General features: G+C 32.9%; 1 pseudogene; it reads right to left on the reverse strand.

Moving 5' to 3' along the window:
• Nucleotides 1–112: 112 nt before the first annotated feature.
• Nucleotides 113–1,616, reverse strand: LOC149890254 (uncharacterized; annotated as a pseudogene).
• Between the last annotated feature and the right edge of the window lie 10,553 nt (nt 1,617–12,169).

The following is a 12,169-nucleotide window of genomic DNA, read 5'->3' on the forward strand; positions in this document are numbered from 1 at the left end:
CATACAAATAAACCAACTCATGTACAAATGCTGAATTAACAAACCCATCTTCAACTTTCATACAACAACATTTCTGTAAAAGGTTGTCTTTATGTTCAACGCAAAGACCAGGTTGAACGCTATTTCTAAGAAAGTATATTCCAATATCTTTTGATGGAAGAAAATGAGTGAAGTAATTTTCCAAACATTGTTTAGGATATGATTGGCACTGAAACTGATCTTCAGCAACTTGTTTTATTAAGAAAACTACAGTATTCTCAGTTAAAAAGCAATTATCTTTTTTAGATGTAGTTATTTTACTAGTCAACTAGAACTACACCATCCATTTCATCCAATCTTTTTGAAATCTGAACCAATGGATTGTGTTTGCTACGTACTAACTGTTTTAACTTTTGGAGGTAATTCTCAAATTTAAAAGACAATGTAATGTCAAGAAAAACATGAAAAAAAACATCATCACATAAATGCAAGAGACTATGAACATTGTACACTCAAAACAACTCTCCAAAAATTTCCTGGGAATTTACTACAAATTAACTTAGGAGTTGACAAGCACTTTGAAGATTCAAATTAAAAACATGAGTATTACTTTTGCACAAAAGCCTTAATGCAACAGAAAAGCTAATAAAGTGCTTGTAAACAGCTGTTTCCACAATTCCTTTTAGAACAACTATGCCAGTATAAAGCAAAAACGTGTGCAGTTCAGTTGCTTTCCACCGATCAAGCTCACTTAACGTTCTGGGTTATCGTACAAAATCACTTGGTAGCTTTCCATTCAGACCCACAAGTTTAAAAGTAATTTGACTTATCATATTAGTGGATATTTTCCCAGTATTGGTAACTTTAATAACCTTTTATAAAAAATATAACCATCTCCGCATACACCCTAAACACACTAGTTGCATATAATCTAATAAAAACATGTTAATAAAGTTTATTGTATCAAGTTCTCTCAGAATTGGATTACTTTGTTGATGAGATCTTCCATTTTCATATTTTTTCTTATAATCATCATTTTTAAATTTTTCATTTGTTCTTAAACTAGCACCTTCTTCTTAATGTGTAAAGACTACTCGGTGAGTAATACTTTTGCCCACTGTTGTACATCTCTCACAAGAATGCAAACCAGAATGAGTAACAATTCCTTTAAGCAAAGCTCCAGCAGGCGCATCATAAATAAAAGCATAAATATTAATTTTGTAATTAATTCCGTTAAAATTCATAAAATTATCCTGCAAATCTTTTAAGTCATTAAAAAAGTCTCTTAAATATGTATCCAAGGTGGTTTGGTATTCCCACAAAAAAGTCCCACAACAAACGGTTCAAAGTTGCCTCCCAAATCTCGTAGCAAACGACACCGCCCGGATGAGAAAAGATGGAACATGGAAGAAAGTGACAGTTAAAGAAAAACTTACACTACCCAGATCATACAACGTGGTAGATAAGTACGGAAGAGTATATCGACACAATCGTAAACATCTGATTAAAACCAATGAGCAACCAATAGCATACCAGCATGAGCAACTTGATTTACACCAGCAGTTATCACACCTCCTACATCAAATGAGGAAACAGCAAATAATGAAATAGAAGAAGCTACAAGTATTCCAGAAACTTTACCGACTGAACTATGGTAGAAGGAAGATATAATACCCGTGTTCGGCGGAATACACACATGACTTGTATTATCAACAATGATATATTATATATAGTGCAGCAGATTAGCATAACAATTGTGCAAGAGTGGATAAAAGCATGAAACTTTTTTTAGATGTAGAAAATAAGTATCCAATGCATTTGAGATATGGTGGTACGTCCAGTTTTACCAAAAAGGTATAGTAAATGAGCTGAAGAAAAATGAAGAATAATTACGTCACTTTTCACGGAATATTTTTTTTTTGTAACAAAATTTTTAATAAATTACCGTATAATTACCGCATAGTCTAAATTTATCTAATCATATTGCACTTTTAAAAAAACGATTAAAAAAAGAACGATTAAAAAACAAATCACATCACAAATGAAATATGAAAGTTTTGAAAAATAGATACACAATATTTATCGATTAAAAGTAAGTTTATAGTTATTTTTTAAAATGTGTTGATATATATATATATATATATATATATATATATATATATATATATATATATATATATATATATATATGTATTTATGTATGTATATATATTATTCCTAGGCCTCTATACATATATCTTATTTCTACGGAGAATGAGGTCTTTGCCCAGCTAACAATTAACGTTCAAGAAACGTTGTCATAACGTTCGTTTTGGTTCGTTTATCGTTCGCTGCAAACGTTACGTGAACCAACTTTTGTGAACTCCGATTTACAGTTCTTGAACGTTCAATGCGAACGTTCAATAAACAGACAGCAAACGTTGTTTTAACGTTCACTTTAAACGTTATTTTGACAGCTCTTGAACGTTCAATGCGAACGTTCAATAAGGAACAGCGGGCATTGACCTACCGTTTATATATATATATATATATATATATATATATATATATATATATATATATATATATATATATATATATATATATATATATATATATATATATATATATATATATATATATATATATATATATATATATATATATACATTCAGTTGAACGTTTAACTTTAGAAGAATATGTTCAAATGGAGTTTACTAAAAATTTAAACGCAATCTTTACTTTTATTTAACTACTGCTTAACATACAACTTAACCAACCATATACATGTAATGCTTTTTTGACCTTTCAGAGATTTACTTAACAAGTACAAATTTATTATTTTTATCAGCTGAATTAAATATCAAGCTTATTTGAAAGACTATGATTTATTTATTACATTTCGAGGATAATGGACAAAACTGGCTGAACTGTATACAACTTAAAAATATATGTAACACAAAATAACACCTCTTGCAGTGAAAAAGCTCATACATTATCTGTATATATACATAGTTAATCATTTACAAACAAAGAATAACATAATGTCATTCTTGATGTTAATACTATTTTATTGACTCATTGCCCTGGGCAAACTTTATGGTGTATTCTTGTTCTCAGACTCCAATCACTTCTTTATATATGCAAAAATTTAATTTTTGATTTGTGCTCTTCTTAAAATACCAAGTCGAATTTGGTTGGTTTGAGAAACCTGCATTTGGATCATATTCTAATGGCCGTTTTAATGCAGAATTAGAAAAAATAAAGATCACATTACATCACGGCACAATCCAGGATACTTTGCAACAACATCTCTAAACTTTCTATCAGCATCATTGACAACCTGACAGTTCAAAGCAGGATATCCTTTTCTAAAAAAAAGAAGTTAAAAATCTTCAAAATGTTAAAATGTTTAAAAATCCTGAGAGCAGCTAAAACCTTTTTGGAAAACATTGACATCATGTTAGAACAACTGTTCACCTTAAACTATATGACCTTATATTATAATATTGTTTTAAGTTTAGCACTTACATTAAATAACTTGATGTTTTCAAACTTTAAAGAATAATGATGTGGTATTTAAAATATTAAAAAAAACTTCAATTTTTGTAATAAACATGTTACACTTTGTGAAATTGAAGAAATGTCTCTTCATAAACTAAATATTTTTTTTTACATATTATTAACAACATGAAGTGCTTTATAATAACTTAATAATGTGAAATAAAATACAGCATAAAAAAGCATTAGCACCAAAAAAAAAATGAAATAGTAAATAGTTTTTTTTTTTATAAAGAATAATAAAGCAGAAATATTTTTTTTGAACCTTGCATGCATTATATGCAAACATACATAGACAGAATAAATCTGTGAAAGAAAAGCTTTTTAAGTTTCTCATGTTAACTATGCCTGCGTAAGTAGGCCAAGCAGTGTATACTTTAAACTTTTTGACTAATGAACTAAAGTAATATAATCAAAATGATCAGGTATCAAATCAAAATGATCAGGTATTAAATTAAAATGATGAGTTTACCTGCAAATATATGCTGAATCATCAGCCATAGTAAATCCTTTGATTTGTATCATTGTACCATCTATTACTCTAAGGAGACCTTTAACTCCAAGTGATTGAAAGTACTTTCTCTTTGGTTCAGCCATCTCCTCTGGACTATTATACCATCTGACAAGGTGATGATAGTGCTGAATAAAATATTTGTAAAACTGGCAAAGTATGCAACTGTGGCTTGACTGGCTTCCATGAGAGGTTTCACCTAAAATTACATGAAACAACATTAGAATGAAATATACATATTGACTATTATATTTTAATTAAACAAAGCAAGTTAGTTATCTGAGAGAAAAGTGAACTTTGACAAGGTTAAACCTAAATAACTTGAAAAATACAGTAACCTTACCAAAAGTCTGCAAAAATATAAAATCACAATTAAGGAAGAGTAGGAGGGTGCAGTATAAAAATTAATATTTTGACAATCTATTATGCTAAGTTAAAAAAATTAGGGTTTGTTTGATTTTTGCTACACAATAATAAAGTTTCATATTTCCATATAGAGAAAAAATAAATTTTATTTTATTTCTTTTTTTTCTTCTGTAAACCAAGTTTTCCAGGTTTTCCCTGGGATTTTTGCTATCTTTAGGTTTGCTAGGTATTTTAGGTTGAATAAAAACCTTGTATAAAGCACCACCTTTAAGTTGCATTTGTAACAATCCATTAATAACAAGCATGTTTAACAATAAAGAATCATAAGATTATAGCTAATCTATTTGGCATTAACTAATAATTCTTACCAATTACTGCTTGAAAACTCGCAGTTGATAAAAGCCTTAGTGCTATCAGTACTTTTGCTTCTGAAAAAATTGGGTTGCTTCTCAATATGATTGGTGACAAATTATTGTGTAAAGTGTTGACAATATCTCTTATAGTATTTTTTGGTAAACGAAGTTTTTGAAGACATTCCTTATCAGAGTAATTGCTTAAAGCAACACCAAATTTAATCTTGACCATGTGCAGCTAGAAAAATTGCAATGTCCATTTTGACTAAACTTTTATAAAGCTGTTAAAACAACGATATGAATTATGATCATAATACTTAACAAGACATGTACTTTTTTAAAAAAAATTTCTGAAGAAGAAAATATATTTAAAAATAAAAATTTTATATCTTTATAAGATGCTATAGTTGTACAGGGACTGATGCAGTTATATTTTTGTACAGGGACTTGTTTAATACAAATCCCCACATAATATAACATTTATAAAAATGTTATGCTATTACACACACACACACATATATATATATATATATATATATATATATATATATATATATATATATATATATATATATGTATATATATATATATATATATATATATATATATATATATATATATATATATATATATATATATATATATAATAGCATAACATCTTTATAAAATGTTATATGTTACATTACAAAGATGTTAAATTATGTCATATTAGTAATATGACAATATATCATCTAATATAAGATGCTATATCATTATATATAAGATATATTAAGCTTAATATATAAAATAATATAACATATTAATAAGATGTTATATCATCAAAATGCAGTTGTTTTTTATTAATATCTATGATTATTATTAAACCTTTTTATAATATAATTTATGCATATTAAGATCCCTGATAATATATCAATCTGACAATAGAACTACATATGCATCATAATAATGTAATGCCATTCTCATTATTTAGTGATTTTAAAGTTACGCCAAAGTTAAGGCAGCTCATAGCAAACTTAACTTTACTTGCGAAAATTGAGCAGAGCAAGTTTCTAAAAAGTTTTGTGAGCCCATTTCAGTTTGGTGAATACCGATAGTTTAGGGCTGAACTTACGCAAAAACTTACGAAAGTTTTTTTGAAACGCAACTGCGCAAGTTTGGTGAATACGACTTTTACAGTTTTAACTTATGCCAAACTGACGTCAGACTGAAGCTAAAAAAAAGTTTGTTAAATATGCACAAAGAACTTTTACAGAACGTTCTTAGAACGTGCCCGAACGTTTCTAACGTTCGTCGAACGTGCTCGAACGTATTGTGTTAGCTGGGTGACAGCCCTAATTCGATTGACTAGGCAAAGTGTATTTTCTGCCAAAGTACCTCTGCAAACAAGTTGATTTGCCCCGCTAATTCTAAGCGTTCTGATTGTTTGACAAGTTACAAATCACTTGCCGAAATCTTACCACCGCCTTTGCTACCGCCTGGATTTTATATTCAGCGATTAGATGATGGCAGTGGCTTTGAAAGTACTTTCATTGCAAACAAAGCTAAGTGGCATAAACCATGCAGAATGTTTTACTATTCCACTGAACTCAATCGAGCAGCTAAATGTCTTCGTTGCGCATCCCTAGCTGCAGAGGGTGAATCCTTATTAAATGAACCCCAGGCACTTAATGTTGAGCACAGCTCATTTAGGCGATCAATGTCAAGTGATATCAGAAAATCAAATTTGGTTTACACACAATCGGTTTGTTTTATTTGTGATACCAGTGAGTCAAAAGACTCATTGCACAGCGTCTGTACCACGGATCTGGATATTAAAGTCCGCGAGTGTGCTATTACCTAGGGTGATTCTACATTATTGACCAAGTTGAGCGACACAGATTTAATTGCTCAAGAGGCTAAGTATCACACTAAGTGTCTCAATGACCTGTACAACAAAAAACGTGCTTTTGATAGACGCATGCGTGCTGAAACGAAGCAAGTAGAAGATGAAGTTGACTGTATACATGATATTGTTTTTGCTCAGTTGATCGCTTACATTGAAGAAACAAGGTCAGAGAATGGTATCACACCCATCTTCAAACTAGCTGATCTAGCTAGACTATATGCTGATCGCTTGTCCCAACTAACTGAAAATAGGCTACATACACCAACTCAGCGTATGCATAGCACACGTTTGAAAGAAAGACTACAAGCCCATTTTCCTAACATGCATGCACAACAGGAAGGTCGAGATGTTTTACTTGCTTTTAATTGTGACATTGGTCCAGCACTTCTTAAAGCCTGTCAATATGACTGTGATCGTGATGCAGTGTGTTTGTCAAGGGCTGCGCAGATTATACGCCAAACTATGTTTGACACCGCTGAACCTTTTACAGGAACATTTCAGCCAGGGTGTCAGGAAAGGTCAGTATCAAAAAACCTCCATGCACTCGTTAACATGATACTAGAAGGTCCAATCATTGACATACAAACCAAGCCAATTGTTACTCCTGCTGCACTTACTATAAGCCAGCTACTTACTTTTAATAGTGTAAAGTATAAGCGATCAGAGAAATCTAACTCTTCTGCTGTTAAAAGTAGACGAATTCAATCACAAGAAACTCCATTACCTCTGTATGTTAGTTTACTTGTGCATGGAACTACAAGAAAACGATCACTTATTGATGAGCTATTTCATCTTGGTTTAAGTGTATCATATGATCGTGTACTTGCACTGACAACTGAACTAGGAAATGAAGTGTGTGATCAGTATAACAGTGATCAGCTCGTGGAGCATTCCATGGCACAGCTATTTTATTAGCTCAGCAACCTGATAATTACAGCACTGGAGTTCCACGCAATCTTATGTTGCTTCTTAACTCGCGTTGTAGTAAGATAATAAAAGCTTTACCGGAATCATACTCAGATGTTACCCCAGTTAGGCTTAAAAATAATCAACCAGCTATACCTATCTGCATTGGTCCATTTACAGGTAGTGGTGCTGTGTGGGAACAGGAACTCAATAAAGAACATTTGTGGCTTGAAACTGTTAGACAGGTTCATGATACCGATGGATCAAATGACAATTTGCAATCAGTGGAATGGCTTTCATGGGCGGCATACCATGCCAATAACATTATCAATCCAGATATAAATTTATAAATAGTTTCATTGTTGCCACTATTTCAAGATTCTTCCAATAGTGTTGCCATGATCCGACACTCAATGGATGGAATAAAAAATTCTATCCAACATCTTCATTCTGAACAGATCCCTGTTATTACGTTTGATCAACCGCTGTATGCTATTGCTAAAACTATTCAGTGGAACTGGCCTGATTTGTACGGAGAAGACAAATTTGTAGTCATGATGGGTGGCCTGCACATAGAAATGGCTTGTCTTAAAGCGCTTGGTAGCTTATTAAAGGGAAGCGGCTGGGTCGAGGCTGTTACTGCAGCTGGAATTGTAACATCAGGCACCGCTGAAGCTCTTTTGTCTGCATCCCATGTAAAACGTTGTCGGTATGTACATGAAATTTCTGTTTCTGCAATTCATATACTACAGTATCAAGCATACGAGTCCTATTGTAGTTTGCTTGACGATGGCGTTCAACCGTTGCCTTTCACTAGCTAGTGCGTAAAGCAAATGGTTCATCCACAGTTTGCTTATTGAGTACAGTCAAAGAAATCCAGCTTATTTTGTTTACGTTTATTAGGTCACTGCGTATTTCAAATTTTGATCTATACTTAGATAGCTTAACAAAACTGGTACCATGGTTTTTTTCACTTGATCGTACTCATTATGCTCGATGGTTATCAGTGCACATTCGAGACATGGTTTGTCTTTTGCAGAATAGTCCATCAACTTTAGCTGCATTTAACGCGGGAAAGTTTACAGTTAAAAAAACTGTACGAAAATTTTCAGCAATGGCTATTGATCAAAGCCATGAACAATGCAACGCTGCAGTTAAAGGTGATGGTGGTGCTATTGGTTTAACACAAGATGAACACGCATTACGTCGTTGGATGATTGCAGGACCGGAAGTATCTAGGCTCATTGAGGAATTTCAATATGGAATGCGTGAGGCCAATGCAGAATATAGACACCATGATCAGCAAGAAAATGTTCAGACAGCTTTCAAACATGATGTAAATGCCCTAGTTGATACACTAGTTGATATGGGCAACCCATTTCAAGATGACAGTGAAGATATTGTGGTATTACATAGCAGGCGTGTTGTGAGCTGTACTGCAGCCAATATTATATCAATTCGTGATGTAGGCCAATCTCAGTACAAAGATTTTGTTCAAGATCGCTTTGTTAATAGAACTGCTAGTGTGTATGCACCGCTAAAACGCAATAACTTGTCCCCATTCACAACTCCGCAATCAGCAATCGTGTCTAATATTAGCAAACGCTTGAAATCCACGCAAAGTGACTGTGACTTATTTTCTAGATTATACATTGGCTGCCAAACTAGAGACGGCAGTTTTGAAACATTTTTTGAGCATGAAAATCAGTCATATCCCCCTTCAATCTCTGAGTTTGGCACTCTACGATTTGGAGCCAAGTCTGATTTGGTTCCATGCTTAGAAAAAATCACCCAAATCATTGACATTGATCCTTCCACGCCTTCATTTGATATGATGGCTCTTGATGGGGCTGTTATTGTTCAGTTATTAAAGCCTGGAAGGCTAAGACGTTTGCATCTTATGCATTAGACGTATTCCTTCCTTATCTCCGTTTACAAATTGCTACAACGCAACGGCTAGATCTTGTCTGGGACACTTATAAAGCTCAAAGCTTAAAAGCTGCTACACGTGCAACGCGAGGAACTGGAGCTAGAGTACGTGTTGGACCTCAAGTACTTGTCCCACATAGATGGCAGGAATTCCTAAGAGATGATCACAACAAAACAGAGTTTTTTCAATTTTTATCTGAAAAAGCAGTTTCAATTCAATTACCCGAGTCAAAAGTTATAATAGCCACCGCTGGGCAACATGTTTTGTCTTCAAGCTCTTGTATTTTTGATAATCTTGAACCATGTTCTCATGAAGAGGCTGATACTCGCCTCATTTTACATGTATATCACGCAGCAAGGGCTGGTTACAAGAATATTGCAATACGCACAGTAGATACAGATGTTCTTATCATAGCAATATCCTTTTGGCACAAAATTTTATGCAATCAGCTGTGGATTGCATTTGGCACTGGAAAGCATTTCCGTTTTATTGCAGTACATGAAATAGCTAACAGTCTTGGACCATTAAAATCGAAAGCTTTACCGGCTTTCCATGCTTTTACTGGTAGCGATACAAACTCAGCTTTTTGTGGCAAAGGTAAAAAAACAGCATGGTCTACTTGGTCCTCTTTCAATGATGTAACTGATGCATTTTTGGCCTTTTCTGCAGCTCATGATCCAATGACGGATGAAACTTTGTTGTTACTTGAAAGATTTGTCATTTTATTGTATGATCGAACTGCTGAGCAAAAAAGTGTAAATTCTGCAAGGCAGTATTTCTTTACTCAAAAGAACTGGCAGATTGAAAACATTCCACCCACGCGTGACGCACTAATGCAGCATGTGAAGCGTGCAGCGTATCAGGCGTATATTTGGAGTCAAGAATTGATAGTATCGCCAACTTTATATAGCCCAAGTGAATGGGGTTGGAAGCTAGAAGGAAGTGATTGGCATCCAATATGGATGACGCTTCCTGAAGCTGATAAATGCTGTCCTGAGTTAATTCAGTGCGGATGTAAGACAGGTTGTACAACACGCCGCTGTAAATGTGTTCGTAACAGCTTAAAATGTACTGCTCTTTGCAGTTGTCAAGGAGAGTGTACCAGAGATTGAAATGTAACAATGTATATATCAATATTAACTAATATGCTTATTAAAAGTTGTTTTGGCTTCTTAACTTTTTTATTGAGTAACAAGTTTTTTAGAAATATTTATTAAAAAAATAAAAAAAAATTTTTTTTTTTTAAAAAGCAGGGGGGGGGGGAGGAGGTATTTCTTGGGCAAAATGGCCGTGCCCAAGCCCCTTTCCCACTCATTGGTGCATATGCGATCAATGTATACTTTGAATGATCTACCATCTCTTGAATTTTGGCCAAGATTAGTTAAACGGATCCAAGATGGCGGTAACTGCCATCATGGATTCAAGACAGTTCTGGTCATGCTATGCTTTGCCACCATATCTTAAAATGATCAGCATAATTTTCTGAGTTATTGGTGAAAATTTCATGCTTTTATCCACTTTTGCACAATTTTAGTCATTTTTAATGCTAATCTGCTGCACTAATATACTAGATGCCTAACTTGCGGGATTTTATTGGACAAAAAGTGAAGCCGCTTTTTTTGTTTACAAATTGAATCCGCCATTTGTAATAAGGATAAAAAACTATATCCGCCATTTGTAATAAGGGCAAAAACTATATCCGACGTGCGAAATAAAAGTTAAAAATGCACGTTTTTGCCCGAATTAGAAATGGCTCCCACAGCTTCACATTTCGGATCGAAGTTAGACATCTAGTATATATAATATATCATTGATTATCAAGAGCATGACTAAAAATAAATATGGCGGTCAACATATTTCAAACTTTATGTTATATTCTGTTATTTTCCTAGTATTATCTTCAGAATATTACACATAATAGAGACAAGAATAGGCCACAGCTGAGTAGAACTTGATTTGAATAATGGCATTCCATCGATATTAAAGCTTAAATACAAAGAAGTTTCTGAAATACAGTGAAGAATAATTTGTTTTGTAACTTCTGCCTTTAAACCCAAGTAGATGAAATCTCCATTATCAAGATTAGTGCAAATTATGTTTCGCTTAGTATTCAACAACACTAGAGTCTTTAGGGGCATTAAAAGAAGATTCAAAAATATGTTTAAGACTTCTTTTATACATTGTCGTATGCACCCATTTTTAATAGCCCAACTGCATAGTTTTAAATATAAAGCCTCATCATACCTTTCATTTTCAGTTATATTTTCATGACAATTTGAAAACTCCGAACGTTTATTTTCTGATGGTAAGTCATTAACAACTGGATCATCCAAACAATGATTTATATCATCTGGAGATATACAACTGTGTTCAGGCTCAGCTTCATCTATGGGCTCTAAATTCACTTGAAAATTTGACATGGATATATCATACATTTGTACAACTGCCCTTCTATGTGCACGCCAAGAAGAAAGCGAACTAAAAAGTTTATAGTTATTTAACACACCTTCTTTCTTTTAGTAAATTTTTGTTTAAATCATTTGATTGTTAAGTTATTCTAAACTTAATTTGCAAAACCTGGTGTTTGAAAAAATTGTTATGGGGTTTAATTAAAACAAAAAAAAATTTAAACCCACCAAAAAAAATTAAAGCAATAATTAGATTGGTCTATGTGATAACGTTTTAATAATATATTACCT

The sequence above is a fragment of the Hydra viridissima genome, unplaced genomic scaffold (genome assembly GCF_058129835.1).
Source record: "Hydra viridissima isolate aposymbiotic clone 2 unplaced genomic scaffold, HvirCarnegie_v1 scaffold_4, whole genome shotgun sequence".
NCBI classification, from domain to species: domain Eukaryota; kingdom Metazoa; phylum Cnidaria; class Hydrozoa; order Anthoathecata; family Hydridae; genus Hydra; species Hydra viridissima.